Source organism: Mesoplodon bidens, assembly GCF_964165515.1.
Source record: "Mesoplodon bidens genome assembly, chromosome: 9".
Classification (NCBI taxonomy): Eukaryota; Metazoa; Chordata; class Mammalia; order Artiodactyla; family Ziphiidae; genus Mesoplodon; species Mesoplodon bidens.
The window spans coordinates 90,970,784-90,990,177 of record NC_138166.1 but is presented as its reverse complement, the minus strand read 5'-3'; positions in this window follow the sequence as shown (position 1 = coordinate 90,990,177).

Here is a 19,394-nt window from a genome sequence, read left to right as displayed (position 1 = left end):
TCATTTAGAATTCGAACTTCGGGAAATTTGACAAAAATATGGAAAAGTTTTAACCAGTGATAATAAAAGATTTCAATGGCAAATACAGATCACTTAAAGAAACTCACAATCTATTACCAAAAGCAGCTCAATATTTCAAGAAAATTTTCTCCTTTTAGAGAACCAAATTCAGGTTTTGTACCACTTTACCTTAAAAATTCATTTTCTTAATTAGGTTCAATCTTACCCAATCCTGACCATGCACAAAACTCAGTGTTCCTCCTCCAATAACCTTCCACAACTTTCTGTTTCCATATCAATCTGTCCCTCACTTTTTTTTTTTCCATTCAGAAACAACCAGCTTAGGACCAAGTCACCTTTCCCCCTTTAACAAAATGCATTTTCATTCCTCATACCTTCTTTGCTGAAAACACACATCCTCTATTTTTGTATGCTGAAATGTTTCCCTTATAATTCTTAACCTTAAAACCTTAACCTCTAATGAAAACCAAGAGGCAAGTCTTTGTAGATGGTTGTTCCAGCATTTCCTGATTGACAAACTTATGCTTTAGTCTTCCTCTCCTAAAGGTATGTAAATTTAGACCTGCCCAGCAATTAATGTTCTAATATTTCATCCTGTGTGAAAGGACCCAGGTATTCAATGAATTCTCTCCATTTAACTTAGTTTAGTTGCAAGTTATGAAAATCCAGAGACTATCTTAAATAGACATTCCCAAAACATAATCATTCCTATAGAGTTCATCTAAAACTCTTACCTCATTTACTTAAAATCTTGTCATAATGTTATTTTTCCTGCTGACAACATTTCTAACAGGAATAATAAGATCTTACTTGATTTCTAGTAAACCTAGGTACAATAAAAGCACTATACTTAATGTAAATGACTGTAAAGACATGTCTGTATTAATCAAACCAACAAGCTTAATCTAACTTTAGTACTAAATATTAATTCAATACTGAATATTTCCTAGATCATGTGAATCCAAAATACATTCTGGCCAGTTTTTTATATTTGAGTATTTATGTAAGTGCTTACTTTCCTTTAAGTCAATTACATAGAGCTCTTTTACAAATTAATTATGGCAATGCCACACATCTATAACACGTGTAAAAACACACAAACAAACATACAGACCTCACGGTTCCCATTCCAAAATTTCAGCCATGAATCAGGTACAACAATGTAAAACCCATCAGTTACAAAAAAACGTTGGATTCAAACTGGGTTTCTGGCAGATGGGACAAATCAAGGTCACCTGTCTAGATGGCTAACCCTTTTTTACTAATATTTATGGAAAAGACACTTCTATTTCCATCTGTAGCTTTTTCTGATTTTAGGAACCGAGTGGAACCTGTCTCCTCTTCCTGGGAATGTCCCACTCTTGGGCAAGAACAGACAGGTTTGTTTTTTTTTTTCCCAATTCTTTCCTCCATTTGACATCAGTAAAAGTTTCAAATATCACAAAACGGATTTGGCTGTAAATGAAGAAACAGTACCAAACAAAATAAAACGAAAAACCCAAAGAACAAACAGAAAATCCTAAATAAACGCTCAAGTTTGGTCTTGGGGTTTTACGTATACCAACGACACAGGAGACCATAAACAACATAATTAACACTGTAAGGGTAGCAGTACTTAGTATACAGGGTCCCAAGATAACCCTGCCTAAACCCCTTGTGGAGATCCTAACAGGTACTGTGGCTACACATTGTTTCAATAAACATCCTCCTCTCACCCATGGGTTCATAGTTGTAATCAGATCACTTATTTAAAATGCGCCTCAGAGGATTTTCTTTAGGAATAGTTGAAACATTACCTTTTTTTTTTTTTTTTTTGCGGCACGCGGGCCTCTCACTGCTGTGGCCTCTCCCGTTGCGGAGCACAGGCTCCGGACGCGCAGGTTCAGCGGCCATGGCTCACGGGCCCAGCCGCTCCGCGGTATGTGGGATCTTCCCGGACCGGGGCACAAACCCGTGTCCCCTGCATCGGCAGGCGGACTCTCAATCACTGCGCCACCAGGAAAGCCCGAAATATTACCCATTTTTAAAGACAAACTCAAGAAAAACAAAATACAACCTGCACACACAAATGCTAGCATTCAAAGAAACAAATGAACCAGTTCACAAATTGAGTAAAAGTCCCACAACTCTTTCCTCTCTCCAACAGGATACCACACTCAACTACAGAACGAATCAGCTTATTCCGGAGAAAAAGCTCCAAACAGAGAGGAAATGCAACTCTTTCCTAGGTCCAACAGGGTACCCCACTCAAATAGAAAACAAATCGGCTTATTCCAGAGAAAAAGCCCCAAACGGAGAGAAATAACATTCCCGGGTGTACACACCGGAGTGACTTACCTTACTGTCACGGGCTTTTGCTCCAACTGCCAATGCTGGGCAGCCTGTGCCGCTTTGGGGAATTGGAAGGGGATATCCTCAGGCTCAGGCAAGTGGTCCCGGCAGCTGCTAGGGCCTTACCAGCAAGGCTCCTGGCTGGTTGCACCAAAATTTGTTTACCAAGTCCAAGGTCCTACTGCTTGCAGCATGACAGGCCAATAAATTGAGAGACGACTTGTTGGGGCAAGAAATAGCGACTTTATGCGGAAAGCCAGCAAACCAAGAAGATGGCGGACTTGTCTCCCAAAGAAACATCTTGCCTGAGTTAGGTTCACGCTCCTTTTTACTGAAAGGGGAGGGAGTAAAGCCAAACATTTCCTGGTTCCCGTCAGCCCCGGGAGGAGATGTGTTAATTTCCTCCGCCCTGCAGGCATTCACAGGTGGGCCCTGTGAGCTACACAAAGATATTTTAGCTTAATGCTCATTACCTGGGAGGCAGGGTTCCCAGAGATGGGCAATTATGTATAATTTAAGCTTAGAGGCAACATTCCTTTGGTGATTAACTTGTAATTGAATACAAAGGTTCTTCCCTATTACAACATAGCAATAGATAATTGAATCAGAATCTCGCTTTCTAAAAAGAGACAACCCAATTGGCTTGATCATTTGCGATCCATTCCCTTATGTGAGAGGGGACAGGAGGAGGGACTGTTACATAATTTTTTTGGCCCAATCAATAATTGAATTTGTGGTATTGGAGTGGCCCAAACTACACTATAGAATCATAGAATTAGGGAGCTGGAGAGTCCTCACAAAGCATATTTTCAAACTCTTCATTTTGAAAATTTAAAAAAAAAATGGAGTCCAGAAAAGTTAAGCTGGGAATAGAATCCAAGTCTTGTGATTCTTTCAGTATCTGTACCACGTTGACTACAGTGATCTTCAACACTTTCAAGGAAGTGGACCACTGTTAACAACATCCAGAACATAGTAAATGCTATGTTAATGTGCATTAATTTTTTCATTATCACACTTTTTCTGCTAATGTTAATCTAAAGCCTCCAGATCCTTACTATGTCCTCTGATATAGTATCATCTATATCATATATATCCATATCAGAGCACATAGGATATGGTGATAATCAAGTGTTTAAGAAGAAAAAGGGTGAGATAAAGGGCTTATATAAAGTCAGATAGCTATTGAGTGAAAGAGAAGGAATTATGTTTGTAAGTTGTTTATTGATGGGGTTCAAGAAGAACCCAGTAAATGACACACTACATGGCAGGTCAAGTTCTGCGCCTATTCAGAAAAATAAATAAAAATGAAAAGGGACTGGGCTTCCCTGGTGGCGCAGTGGTTGACAGTCCGCCTGCCGATGCAGGGGACACGGGTTCGTGCCCCGGTCCGGGAGGATCCCACATGCCGCGGAGCATCTGGGCCCGTGAGCCATGGCCGCTGAGCCTGCGCGTCTGGAGCCTGTGCTCCACAACGGGAGAGGCCACAACAGTGAGAGGCCCGCGTACTGAAAAAAAAAAAAAAAAATGAAAAGGGACAAAGCAAATGAGAGCCCCAAGTATTGCCTTTATTACTGAAAAATCTGATATTGGACATGTGGCTCATATGGAAGGACAAGTAGTCTTCCTATTACTGGGTTTTAGAGTGACACAGCCCAAAGGATGACATTGCATGTGGTTCCCTCAAAGCTCCCCACCTTGAAGTGGAAAAGAAATATGAAGGGGAACAATTGGGGTTTAGAAAACTCATCAACAAGAAATATATAATTGGCTAATCAGGAAAAATTCATCTTCCTGAACACACATCCCTCCTTTAATAACATTTGGCCACACTACACATCTTTTGTGCCACTGTTAGAGATGAAATATTTGGCTGAATAAGGCATTCGTGTGACTTACTGAAAATATATCTTATGCTGTTAGTGTTTTCTTATTCTAACTAATATGATAGAAAAAATGTTTGAAGCAGTGTATTTCTCAGCTGTTAATTTGACCTTTTCCTCCTTGATCCAGAGACACAAAATGTTAATGTCTAAAATACATAGTCAGTTTCAATGTACACAAATTAGTTATCAATAGATCTTGCTAAGGAATCCTGAGTTTATAAGGTGAGAGCAACCAAAAACTCTAAAGGAAGAGATTGAAGTAGAAAATAAAAGGTATAAGGGAGAGAATAGAATGTTGGCACAGGCAGAAGTATGTGATCTGATGGAAATTCAGAGTAAAATAACTATTTTCCATTGCAGCAGCTCTTTATTAATAGTGAGCTAGTTAAAGGAAATTAAAGAATGTTCCTAAAACTCAGTACAGATGCTGAAATTCAGCATTACAAACAAAAAACAAAACCCAAAACCCAGGGAGGTGCAAGTAACTATGTTTGGTCTTTGGGGGAGAGATCATGTAATTACAATTTGTTTGTCATATCATAGGGGGAACAATCTATGCATCTCATGTAATAGTTGTAGCAGAAGTGTTTGTTGGCTACCCCATAGCCTTCTGCAACCTCCATTTCCTTTGCCTTCCTACCATATAGAGGCTGAAAAAAAAATCCTATCATCTTCAACTTACTGATCTTCCTTCCATGTCAATCACTTATGACACTGTCACGGCTAATAATGTGTAAGGGGTCTTCTGGGGGCCTTTGGAAGGATTTATCCTTTCCCCATGAGAAAGAGATACTCAAGGAGAAACCCTCTGTCCAGAACCATCCCTGAGACATAGCCATCTTGTAGACATAAGTGCAGGACAGCAGTATGGCAGAGACACCAGACTGAACCCAAATCTTTGAGACACTGAATCAATGCCAGCAACCACCTATTTCTAGAAGTCTTGTTATGCAAGATACTGTCAGTCAGGTTTTCTATTATTTGAAGCTGCAAGCATTCCTAATTATCCCTAAAGATGGAGGCCACACTTTAGATAGTAATCTCCTTATCTGAATTCCATCATGACTTTTCTCTAGCAATTTACAGTTTCAAAACGTGAGTAATCATAATAATTCATTTCCCAGAGATCAAAATGTTATAGGATGTGGCAAAAATGTAATGAAAAATTTGGGAAGATGAAGACTGAAAAAGACCAGAGTATATTCTTGGTCAGGACTGGCTCAGACCTCAACTTGACCCCCTCTAACTGTGTGATCTCATCCAAAAAATAGGATGAGTCATTTACCTCACAGAGTTTTTGTGAGAATTACATGTGATATTTGTAAGTTGCTTACCCCAGTGCCTGGAAGATGAAGACGATTATAGCCTGTTTTTATTATATACTCCTGAATTAATTTGCAAAATAAATGTTCAATTTTTATAGTCATCTTTTTGATATCACCTTACACTTTCCCAGCTTTTTGGGAAATAGTTATTCTATGATTACTTCTCAAATATACTCAGTTTTCCTTTTTGACAAAATTCTCATTGGTGCCAAAGTTTTTTTCTCAGTAGTTATTCCAATCCTTTAGCTTTCATGCACAAAGCAAACACTGTACTCCTCTCACCAGCTCTCTCCCTCATTCACCTAACTAGGATGAGGCCAAAATCAGTGTAGTGCAAGGGAACGTGGGGGAAGGGAAGAGCATGGGAATGTCAAAATAACCGGAGACAAGTACCCAGCCCAACACATGTAAAATCAATGTCAGGGAAATTTCACCCAGCTGGGATAGGGAAATAGTGCTGACCTTAAGGTGGCACTGATGCTCTCATGCATACATACAGAAAGCCAAAACAGAACAAAATAATGAAAAAACAAGAAAGAATATTCACAAACATGTACGCAACAAAACAAAAAGCAAGCAGAACCTAAGACACTGAAATTGTAAGCTTGGGTAATAGCAAAAATCTCCTTGCAAGTTTACTAAAGAGTCATTAGTATGATTGTTTTAATGGATAAGAGAAGGGACATGGAGGGATGGAATGAGATGGGAAAGAAGACTTAGTTAAGCTACCAATTTTGTCATTTAAGTAGCAGATAACCAGATTTTTCTTTAAAAGGCATGATTTCCCTTTCCTCCAGCCACTTTGATATGGGGAACTACCAAAATATGATTACCTCCAAGTCTGGGAGAAATGAAAGAATTCGTCATTAGCTAAGTTTCTCCTTTTTTACTTTGGACATAGAAGCATCAGAAAGATAAATCAAACACCCCTTTTAAAAGGGCAAACTCTAGCTTGAAAAGATTTTTATTGTAGGGTTGAGAGCTTCTTGCACAAACTGATTTAAGGAAGTATTATAAATGGACTAATTAAAGCAAGGGGCCCATAGTTTTGAATCATTCTTTAAAAATGCATAAAAGGGGAATTTTAAATTGTCGGTTTGTACAGTGGTATATACTTCTAAATTTTGCTCAAATAATACACTCTCTACTTGAATCTTGCATAAACCTCAGAACTCAACATTTCTAAAGGTGGACTCATCTCTAGTTGTCCAATCCTGTCCCCTGTCTCAAAAGTTGGCATCATCATCCACAAACGTGGAATCCTAGGGGTTATTTTTGATAATTTTTTCCTTTCACCATTTATAGCCAATCAGCCACTGCTTCTTGACAATGATTTTCTCTCGAATCTCTTGTTCCTCCATCACCATTGCTGGTTTATTTATTCAAGCACCTAGATCATCTCAGCTGGTGTCCTTGCTTCATCTCCACTCTTTCTATTCTACCTACCCAATGCAGTAAGATCTTTAAAGGGGAAGTCTGATATATGGCACTCTATGGTTTAAAACAAATCAAGGAAGGCCTATAACAATAAAATAAAGTCTAGCTTCCTTAAGAATGTTGGCAAGGTTATCCATAAATCTGACCCCTGTTCATCTCTTCAAATTCATCCCCTATAATATCTTTCTAAGCATGCTGTGTAATGAAAAAATGGCAAACCTATAATAAGTCATTGGTATTATTGTTCCAGTTTTGATGAGTCTTTCACATGTACACAGAGATAGAAAGGGATATATAGGTATTTATATACTGGCTTCTTCCTTCAACCCAACCTTTTATTTTCTTGTCTAGATTTCCACTGAAATTTCCACTAGTGTCAATCAAAAATGTCAATCCACTAAATATATACCAGTAAGTCAGCAGGGTAACGAGTGCTAGGAATTTAACTTCTTACAGCAATTACCATCCGTTTACAGTTTGAAAGAATGAAAAATCTGAAAATTACATGCCGGAATCTGAAAATTATATGCCGGAATCCATTATGATAAGAGTCTGAAATGACAGCAGGTTGTGATTAAATGAGATCCTCACATTTCTGTTAACTTTCAATGTACTAGGCCTCACTTTGCATACTATATTCAACCTACTTCTTGGAAAGTAAGTTTTCCCCCAACCATTCTAGATAAAAATGAACACGTTTCAAATTGTGCATACTCTGCTTTCAAGAGAAGAAGACCTCAAGGCACAGTGAATGTGAATGGATGCCTAAAGGCAACCACTCAGAAAGCAGCTGATTGGGGCACTCAATTCCCACTAAATAATTCAGAATCTCTAATGGAAATCAGATCCAACGTTTCCTCGGTGGAGGAGCAGCCCTTCTTGGTCACCCAATACTCAGCTAGCTACTCAAGAGCTTTTTGAGAACAATAAAGTAAAAGGTAAAAAAGATTTTAATGGTGTTCATATTCTCTTGGGTGCTTTCTTGGCATGAAGTTCCCAACTTCCTGACAGCTGCTGCCATTGTGAAGAGAGGGAGAGAGCAAAAGAAAGAAATCAATATTTAAATCTGAAACAGCCAGAAAGTTCAATGAGAGGTGCCCGTATTAACTGGTTTGTGTATGTGTTTGGCCTTTCAAAAGCCCCCAGTCTTAAGAAGAGAGAAGACATTTTAAGTAAACAACTCATTAGGAATCACAGAGCAAGTATTAGTTAGCTCATGATACACACATTCAATTTAAGGAAGAATATTCATGTGAGATATTGTCTAGAAATTTCAATAACAGAAGGAACTGTTGCACAAAGTAATATGCCTATTTCTCTCTTTCTCTCTCTCTCTCTCTCTTTCTCTCTCCCTCTCTCTCTCTCAACAGGAAGAGAATATTGATTTCCCAGTCTTGGCCACCAGCCCCACCCCTTCTCACTATAAGCATTGAGATGAATGAGTTTGTGTCTCTAAAAGCACTAAGCAATCTTCAAGAGAGTACCGCTTTATAAATTAAAAAAAAGCTTTAGTATTATTGGGTAGAAATGTTAGAGAGAAAGTTGGAGCTCTTATCAAAGGCTGTTGGTGCCCCGACATTTGCTGTCAGCTCTGAAAAAGTGGCTGTGAAACTCATTGTATCCAATCGTGGTTGGCTTGGGGCCCAGCATACAGTGGGATTTCTGGCCAGTGGCCCCGTACAGTGGGACGGCTGGCGCCTGGCCCAGGGATTAGAGAGCTTTCATTTCTTTGTCTCATTGATATTAGTCACAGAATCTCCCTTTTCATGCACAACCCAAACCCGTGCGGGGGTAGGGGGAGACAGCAGAAGCAGAAATGCTGCAAACTCTGAGCTCTTGTACCCCAGGAATAAGAAGAACATTTCCATTTCCAACTCAGTTATCCAACATCTGCATCTATTTCTTTATGCACATTTAGCAGGAAATGGATAGTTTGGTGTATCCTTGAAAGAAAAATTGCTTTATATGCATAAGTTACTGCAAGTTAGCCTTGGACAAACAAGGTATTCAGTATCTCCAGGCTTCTTTTGCTTCTCCCTCTCCCTTCCCCTCTCCTTCTCTTTCTCTCTAATGAACAAATGACTATTCTGAAATTTCATCTCAAGGAGCAATTTTGGTAAACATAATTTGTGGGCACATTTCCTTTCATTTCTAGATGTGTGTGTGTGTACCCTTTGCCAAAAGGTCATATGTAATATATCATTTGTTGACAGGCTTCCTTTGATTCCTTCCTTACGTGTGTGTGTGATTGTGTATTTGTGTGTAGGTGTGTAGTAGATGCTTTGCAGACCATCTGTACTAATATGTCCTAGAGCCACTTTCTCCTTGAGTCTTGGGAAATATTTTGCTGACTTCCATAGGCTAAACTTTGGTCTTAAATAATAATAATCTTGGCTTAAATATTCATGCCCAATGGAAGTGAAAGTCATTTCCAAAATAAAACTAGGGCCATGAATTACTAAATAACAACTGATCTTAAAATAAACCACAGAGCCCCAACATATCTGAACAGGATGACTCAGGCTCACATCCCTTTGCCTGATTCCCCTAAAAAAATCTTCTGATACAAGAAAGGAAATACTAATGTCTGAAGGAGGGTCTCAGCTGAGCGCATGGGCATAACCTTGCTCCTTTTCAGTATACTGCAGAACTGCCATTAGTGAGAAATTTGTTCATCTCAAGTATAAAATATGTACATTTTCTGGAAGTGGTAGAGGGAGTCAGTGAGAGACAGACAGACAGACAGGCAGACAGAAGCAGGGCAGGGAGTGGGGAAAGAACCCTAGACAAGATCGAAATGCCTCTGTGAAAAGTTGTCACCATCTTCATCAGAGGATTAAACTTCTGCTTCCTCAGCTCTGACAGAATAATATGGTATCTATCCTTATGGGTTCCTGATATGCATCAAATGAGAAAATATATGTGAAAGACTTTGTAAAACTTACAGTATTTAAAGAAAGTGGATTTCCTGTAGCACTTGAAGATGGCAATGTATAAGAAGGAAAATGAAAAGAAAGATGGATTTTGTTCAGAAAAAAGACACATTAACTATGGACTTCCAAATTCCTAAAATTATAATAGTAAATATCCAATTATATAATAATATAATAAAATATCCAATCCCATACTCAGAATAGCAGGATCTTAGATTACTTGTTCTACTATACTGTAAAGAGAAGAACATGAAGGTCAAGAGCCATTGGTGGTTTATCCAACGTCAGAAAACTAACTAGCAACAGATCAAGGGAATCTGATTCTGCTCATTTTTAACCCAGTATTCTTGAGTCTGCATTCCTTCCAAATGACAACTCACTGTTTCTGTTTTTGTTTTTTTTAAACAATGAGCTCTGAGAGAGGTGTTGGAGGTGATGGAGCAGTTCATTGCCACTGTGTAAACCTGGAAAGTCTTCATGGTGCAGGAGGAACTTGACTGAAGAATAGGGTTTGGGTAAATGCAGTAGAGCAGGGAAGACCTTATCAGTCCAGAAAAATAGCAAGAAACTATGAGGCGTAAAGAAGCATGCTATGTACAGAGGCTGCTGGGGAGAGCTACCTGGCTACAGTAGAAATGGATATTGGAGACGATGAGAAATGAAGCACATTATTAACGGCCAAACTTTAGACGATGTCATTCAAATACATTTTACTTGCACTGTAAAAGTTTGAATTATTGAATCAAAGACTGACAAGGTGACAAGTTCTTAAAGGATTTTCTTTTAGTCTGTCTCCATGCTTTATACATCTGTCAGATTAATCTTCCTAAATACTGCTTGCACCGTGTCAGTTTCAGACACCGCCACGTCTCTGCAGGGTTGACAATAAAGGCAGACTCAAGATCTGCCCCAAAGTGACCTTCACTCCAATTCAAGTTTGCTCCCAGGTCTGGCCTCTGCTTCAGCCAAAATTGCCCACAAACCATACCCAGCATTTTTTCTGGACTTCATGGGCTTCCCTGGCTAGAATAATTGCCATCTCTGACTTGACTCATAAAACCCATTCTTCAAAACCAGTAAAAAATTTTCCATTTCTATTAAGTGTTCTTTAATTTTTCCTGACTTTTGCTGTGGATGCTTTTTCCTCTGAACTGAGGAAACAACCCTTCATTATAAACTCATACACATTTGTCAGTAATGCCATATGTGTAATCTCTTTGAGGACAGGGCACGTGTCTTCACATGTTGCTTTGTCTTTGTGTATCCCCAGCATAAGTGCTGCCTAGATGAGCTGGTGTTGAAGCAGAATCTGAGGGTTGACTAGTCAGGCACCTACATACTGCAGACATCCTTCTTTGTTGACTCTCAACAAAATATCTGTTAATAATAAGGTTTAGCAATCTAATTTGGGAAATGAGCAAAGAAAAACTGATTTCTTAAAATAAAGTGGTTTACGTTTGAGAGTCTTAGGATACAGCTTTTATTTAAGGGAAAGTACATATTTAAAGGACTTGTTACTTCATATTATCTCCTTTACACATGGATCTAGTCCCAATATAATGCAGTGTCTGCCTCAGATTTTTACGTAGTAATTTTAAAGGTTCTTTATTAGTTTAGCGAATGATGATATCGTGTTTATTAATAACCAAGCAGTGTTCTAGACATTTTAAAAGCTTAGTTTTCTTTGCAAACTTGAGAGGCAGGCACTGTTATTATCCTTATTTTTCAAATGGTAAACCAAGGCACGGGGGGTTAAATAACTTACCAAAGATCACACAGCCAGTAAGTGAAAGTCCCAGCCTTTGAAACCAGGAAGTCTGACTAGAGTCAATGTCGTTAACCACTACAGCTAGCTACCTCATTATTTGATTTTGTAAAAAATTTTCTTGAGGTCCATTTAAGAATTTTACTTATATACAATCAAATGCACTCATGCTAAGTGTACAGTTTGAAGATGTTTAATAAATGTATATTTCCATGCAATCACCACATCAATAGATTAATTGGTGGTTCTATCAACCTCTCCCAACCTGAACTGCAGTTGCAGGCAACACTGATCTGTTTTTTGTCAGTGTCGATTAGGCTAGGTTTTCTAGAATTTTATATAATATAATCATACAGTATATGCTCACAAGTGTCTGGCTTGTTTTGCTCTGTGTAATGTTTTTGAAGTTAATCCATGTTGTCGCCATGTAGCAGTAGTTTATTCTCTTAATGCTGAGTAATATCTCATTGAATGGATCTACTACATTTTATTAACACATTCAACAACTGATGGATTTTCAATTTGGGGCTATTAAGAATAAAAATGCTATGAACATTTATATACAAAATTTTGTGTGGGATACATATTTTTATTTAACTTGAGTAAATACCTAAGAGTGAAAAGTCTAGATCATATGATAGATGTATTTTTAATTTATTAAATTTATTAACAGCTGCCAAACTGTTTTCCAAACTGGTTGCATCTTTTTATATTACCACCAATGCTTAGGATTGTCAATATTTTTAATTTTAGCTCTTTGAGTAGGTAGGTAGTAGTATCTCATTGGGGTTTGAGTTTGCATTTCCTTGACAGGGCAAACGATGTTAAGCATTTCTTTCTATGCTTATTGGCATTTACATATTTCATTTTGTGATGTGTCTGTTGAGATCTTTTGGCAATTTTTTATTAGGATGGCTGACACCTGATTATTGAGTTATATGGAATCTTTAATATCCTGGATCATGATCTTTGTCAGACACATATTTTGAGAAGACAGCTGGCCCTCCTGTATCCGAGGATGTGGAACCCATGCATACAGAGGGCCAACTGCACTATGCTTCTTTATATAAGGGACTTGAGCATGGGTAGGTTTTAGTATCATGGGGGTCATAGAACAAATCTCTCCGGCAAATGTTGAGGGAAAATTGTATTTATTTTCATTGTCAGGATTGCATCATTATTTTTATGATGGCTTTCAAAGAGCAAAATTTTAATTTTGATGAAGTGCAATTTCTCAATGTTTTAATAATAGTTCGTGCTATTTATGTCCAATCTATGAAACCCTTGCCTACTCCAGAGTAATGAAGATTTTCTCCTACTATTTATCTAGACATTCTATAGTATTTGCTTTTACATTTAGGTCTATTTGGAGTTAATTTTTCTCTGTGGTGTCAAAGTTTATTTCTTTCCATGTGGATATCCAGTTCTTTCAGGACCATTTGTTGGAAAGATCATCTTTTCTCCACTAAAATACATTTGAGTTTATTTGTGAATTGATGATTTTGTTCTTCATTGACCCATAAGTCTATATTTATGCCAGTACTAAACAATAATTTTGATTATTTTTACTCTACAGTAAGACTTGATACCAAGCAGTGTGTCTTCCAAATTTGTTCTTTATTTCTAAAAATGTTTTGCCTATTTGATAGACATTTTTCCAAAGAAGATATACAGATGGCCCAGAGGCACATGAAGAAATGCTCAACATCGCTAATTATCAGATAAATGCAAATCAAAACCACAATGAGATATCACCTCACACTTGTCAAAACGGCTGTCATCAAAAAGGCTACAAATAACAAATGTTGGTGAGGATATGGAGAAAAGGGACCCCCAGTACACTGTTGGTGGGATTGTAAATTGGTGCAGCCACTGTGGAGAACAGTATGGAGGTTCCTCAAAAAACTAAAAATAGAACTACCGTATGATCCAGCAATTCCACTGCTGGGTATATATCCAAAGAAAATGAAAACACTAATTTGAAAAGATACATGCACCACAATTTTCACAGCAGCATTATTTACAAGATATGGAAGGAACTTAAGAGCCCATTAGCAGATGAATGGATAAAGAAGATGTGGCATATGTGCACGCGCGCGCGCGCGCACACACACACACACACACACACACACACACACACTGGAATACTACTCAGTCATAAAAAAGAATGAAGTTCTGCTCTTTGGAACAATGTATGTGGACCTATGCTTATTGAACTAGGACAGAGAAAGACAAATACTTCATATTATCACATATATGGAATCTAAAAAATAAAACAAAAGAATGTATATAACAAAACAGAAACAGACTCACAGATATAGAGAGCAAACTAATGGTTACCAGTGGAGAGAGTGAGCTAGGGAGGGATGAGATAGGAGTATGGGATTAAGAGATACAAATTACTATGTATAAAATAAATAAGCAACAAGGACATATTGTACAGCATGGGGAAATTTAGCTTTTTTTTTTTTTTTTTTTTTTTGTGGTACGCGGGCCTCTCACTGTCGTGGCCTCTCCCGTTGCAGAGCACAGGCTCCAGACGCACAGGCTCAGCGGCCATGGCTCACGGGCCTAGCCGCTCCGCGGCACGTGGGATCTTCCTAGACCAGGGCAAGAACCCATGTCCCCTGCATCGGCAGGTGGACTCTCAACCACTGCGCCACCAGGGAAGCCCTAGCTATTATTTTATAATAACTCTAAAAGGAGTATAATCTTTAAAAATACTGAATCAGTATGTTGTACACCTGAAAATAATATAATATCATAAATCAACTATACTTCAAGGAAAAAAGGTTTTTTAATTAAAAATATTTTTTTAATGTTTTGCCTATTTGAGATCCTTTGCACTGCCATAGGAATTTTGGTATCACTTTGTCAATTTCTATAAAAAAGCCTCTTGGGATTGGGTTTGGATGGCATTTAATCTATAAATAAGTATGGAGAGAATTTCATCCTAACAATTTAAAATTTTCAAAGCAATGAACATAACGAATCTCTCCCATTTTTTTAGGTGTTCTATAACTTTTATCAGAAATGTTTGTTGTTTTGCAGTGTATAAGCCTTTGACATGTTTTGTTAAATTTATCCCACAAAGTAGTTCATGCTTTTGATATGTACTTTTTAATATTTCATTTTCCAATTGTTCATTGCGAGAATATAGACATAAAGTTGATTTTTATAATTTGTATCCAGCTAAAGACACTTTTTAGTTCTAGAAGCTTTTCTGTGCATTCCTGACAATTTTCTATGTACATGCTCATGTCATATGAGAATAAAGGCAATTGTACTTCTTCCTTTTCATTATTTTTCTTTCATTTTCTGGCTTTATTTTACTGATTGAAGTCTCCAATACAGTATCGAATAAAAGTGGTAAGAGTGGTCATTCCTGCCTTGTTCCTAATCTTAGATGGAAAGCATTCACTTTCACTATTAAGTATCACATTAGCTGGAGGCTTTCTGCAGATATGTCTTATCAGAACAACGATATTCATTTATATTCTTAAGTTGCTGAGAATTGTTATCATGAATGGGTGTTGAATTTTTTCAAATGCTTTTCCTGTATATTTAATGTGTTCCTTTTGTTTCTCTAGTTAATCTGTTAAAATGGTGAATTCTATTGTTTTTGTTTTTTGTGGTACGTGGGCCTCTCACTGCTGTGGCCTCTCCCATTGCGGGGCACAGCCTCCTGACGCTCAGGCTCAGCGGCCATGGCTCACGGGCCTAGCCGCTCTGCGGCACGTGGGATCTTCCCGGTCCAGGGCATGAACCTGCATCCCCTGTATCGGCAGGCGGACCAAACTTGCATTCCAGGGATAATCATCCAATTTATGTACAGTATTATATTTTTTTCTACATTACTAGTATTGATTTGATGATATTCGTTAAGGACTTCTGCATCCATGCTCATGATGGATATTGGTCTGTAGATTTTATTTTCTTGTAACGTGTGATCAAGCTCCTTTGTGTGTTTCAGGCTGGATTTTCTGGATGAGTCTGGGGGAGGCCACTGCCCAAGTCCTGCTCCTCAGCTTTGCCAGTTTAGAACCTTGATTTTTAGCAGTTCTTGACAAGAAAGACAAGATTGAGGGGCTTGAGTCAAGCTACTTAGATTCATAAGAGACTGAGTGATAAAGTGCACATTTAAAAAATTTCAGGGAGAAACTCTAGCAGGCATTGTGGGTTGCTTCCCAAATCCTTTCCACCTTTTCCTTTTGCTGGCAGAGTCTATGGCTGTGTGGCTAGGGGTCTATCCTCCACTGGGGTTTGGGCTTTCTTTATTTTAAGCCACATATGCCTGAAGCTCCCTGACCCCATATTGAAGAGAAGTGGTTCACAAATAGGAGATGCAGAGTCAAAAGATGGAAAGAGGGCTAACCTGGTGGCGCAGTGGTTGAGAGTACGCCTGCCGATGCAGGGGACACAGGTTCATGCCCCGGTCTGGGGAGATCCCACATGCCGCGGAGCGGCTGGGCCCGTGAGCCATGGCCGCTGAGCCTGCGCGTCCGGAGCCTGTGCTCCGCAACAGGCGAGGCCACAACAGTGAGAGGCCCGTGTACTGCAAAACAGACAAACAAACAAAACAAACAAACAAACAAAAGATGGAAAGACCTGGGTCCTTGAAGACTTTAAAACACTGTCTACTAACCTGTGTTGTTTGTGAGATAAATTCCTGAATTACTTAAGCCCTTCTTAGTTGAGTTTTCTGTTTTCTTATCAAAAAACAGCAAAATCATTAAAAAAAATTACCTGAAATTGAAGTAAGTTTTGTAATATAGTTGCAGGGAACAAAAAATAAAAGGTTTTTAAAAAAATTACCTTTCAACTATTCCAGAGAGAGGATGAGAAATGTATTAATGGGACTTCTGTCAAACTGAGGGCATGATGAATTGTCCTTTTGCCTTCTAGCCATATTGAAGAACTCAGGGTGGTAATCAAGAATCTAAACATCCTGCCAAGCAGGCAATCCAGGGGACTTGCTGGCCAATTTTTCAGCAGGTTCTTTCACATTTTTTAACTTCATGCTGATCACACCTCTCCTTGAAGTTGTCACTGCAGAATCAGCGGCCTCATTTTCAAAACACCCTTAGGACATGTTATGATTTCTATGACTTCAAATCATCTTGCATTTAGTTATATTTTAGCCTGGTAACACCCATGCAGGGGGCTCATTAATTACCCCTGGAGAGGCTGGGAACTGGCATGAGCAAACCAAGGTGACTGCTGACAGGCATTTTTGGGGGCAGAGAAAGTATGAAAGGGTAAGTTTGGGGTTAGTTATTCTTCACGAGAAACAGGGACACGCGGAAGAAGTCTGGACAGTGGATTACTGCTGTAGCCTCCTAACTGGGATCTCTGCTTCCACCTTTGCCCTCAAGTGGTCCATTCAACACAGCAGAGAGACCCTGTTGGACCAGAGTCCCGTTCTGCCACTCTTCACGGCTTCCCACCTCATTCAGAATAAAAGTGGAATTCCTGTGTCCTTGCGGTGGACACAGGCCTTGCATGATCTGGCCTGTTACTTTCCTCACCTCCATGCACTATGTTCCTGCCCCAGTGACCTCCCCACGGGTCCTCTATCACAACCAGCAAAGTCAGACCTTCGAATTTGCTGACCTTTGTCTGGAGGTCCTTCTCCCCAATATTTGCTTAGTCAGCTCCCTCACCTCTTTTAAGTCTTCACTCACATTTCGCACCAGAAAGTTTTTCCTCCCCCAAATTGATGATTTCATCTTCCTTCACGGTCTTTTTTTCCATGGCACTTATCACATCCTTAAAAAAGTTTAATTCCTTAATTAATTTCATTTGCCTGTTTATTTATATAAACAAAAATGTAAGCTGTATGAGAGTAGGGCTTTTCATCTGTTTCTGTCCATGGCTCTATTCACTCAAAAACTTAAGTGCTCAGGGAATGTCAGCTAAATAAATGAAATGACTTGAAATCTTAGATCAACAGACCCATGACTGTGACACAGGACGAAGTTTGGATTTGAAGTTGCACATTTTAGACTGCATTAGAAAACATCTTCTCTTAAACTTTGGTGTACGTGCTGGGCTAATATCAATCTCATAGACTTCTATTTCTTAAAAAGAAACTCTCTTTAATCTTCCTTTATATTTTTAAAATACAGTGGTTAAAAATGGTAATTATGGCTCCTTCCAGCCATTATCATCTCTAATTAAGAGCCTAGGAAGCATGGTGGTGATGATCGTGGAACAATGTGAGTGTACATAATGCCAGAGAGCTGTACACTTAAAAATCATTGTATATTTTACCACAATAAAAAAGTAAAAATAAATAAAAAAAATTTTAATTAAAAAAATGCAATGGTTAATAATGTTTGTCAGGGTTTCTCAATGTCAGCTCTATTAACATTTCAGGCCAAATAATTCTTTGCTGTGGGAGCTGTCCTGTGCATTGTAGAATGTTTAGCAGCATCCCTGGCCTCTACTCACTACATACCAGTAACAACCCCTCCCCTAAGCTGTGACGACCAAAAATGTCTCCAGTCATTGCCAAATGTTCACTTGAAGGCAAAATTGCTCCTGGTTGAGAACCACTCATGTAAATAATTTTCATATGTTCCTATTTGAATAAAGGGTTATATTTTTGATATAACATGTAATGGAGTGGAAATCGTGGGGATCTCATGCTTACTTGATCAACCCTATAGATAAACACCATAACTGGTAGCAACATGTTACATTTGTAGATGTTAAGATAATGTTTAAGAAGGTAGAGAAAATGGATAACTCCTTGTTTAATAGCCTGGAAATTTCACCCCTATGGAGTGAGAGTGAATATGGAAAGTCTCTTTCAGTAAAGGGTCTGGGAAAAATAATAATAAAAAGTGATAATGTCCATTCCTCCACAATTTATACAGGTAAAATCAGATTAAAACAAACATTGCTGTATTTCATTGGGTAAATGGGATCACAAAAGGGAAACAGGCAACAGGAAGTCTGTGTGTAGAAGGAAGATAGTTCCTTAGTCATTTATTTCATTTGAGGATGGTGTGTGGCAGGTGTATGGAGAGTTTGGTTATGGGGACAGACTAGAGGTGTGCAAGTGAATTTCTGATGCCTCTGCTTTTGAAAAAATGGATGGATTGATTGACTGATTCAAAGCACTGCTTGTAGAGACAGCTCTTCATCCCCACCCAGCTCCTCCATGGTACACTTGTCTACATAGCCCTCAGAGTCCCTAAGTCCCTAAGAACTACTTCCCACAAAACAATGTTTCTTATTTTGGGGTTTAGGTTGAGTTCAAAGTACATGTAAATTTTAAGAGTTATATAAGGCACTTAGGCCATCATCAAAAAATCTACAAACAATAAATGCTGGAGAAGGTGTGGAGAAAAAGGAACGCTCCTACACTGTTGGTGGGAATGTAAATTGGTGCAGCCACTATGGAGAACAGTATGGAGGTTCCTCAAAAAACTAAAAATAGAACTACTTTATGACCGTGCAATCCCACTCCTGGGCAAATGCCCAAAGAAAACCATAATCCAAAAAGATACATGCACCTCAGTGTTCATTGCAGCACTATTTACAATAGCCAGGACATGGAAGCAACCTAAATGTCCATCAACAGAGGAGTGGATAAAGAAGATGTGTTATATATATACAATGGAATATTACTCGGCAATAAAAAGGAACGAAATAGTGCCATTTGCAGAGACGTGGATAGACCTAGAAA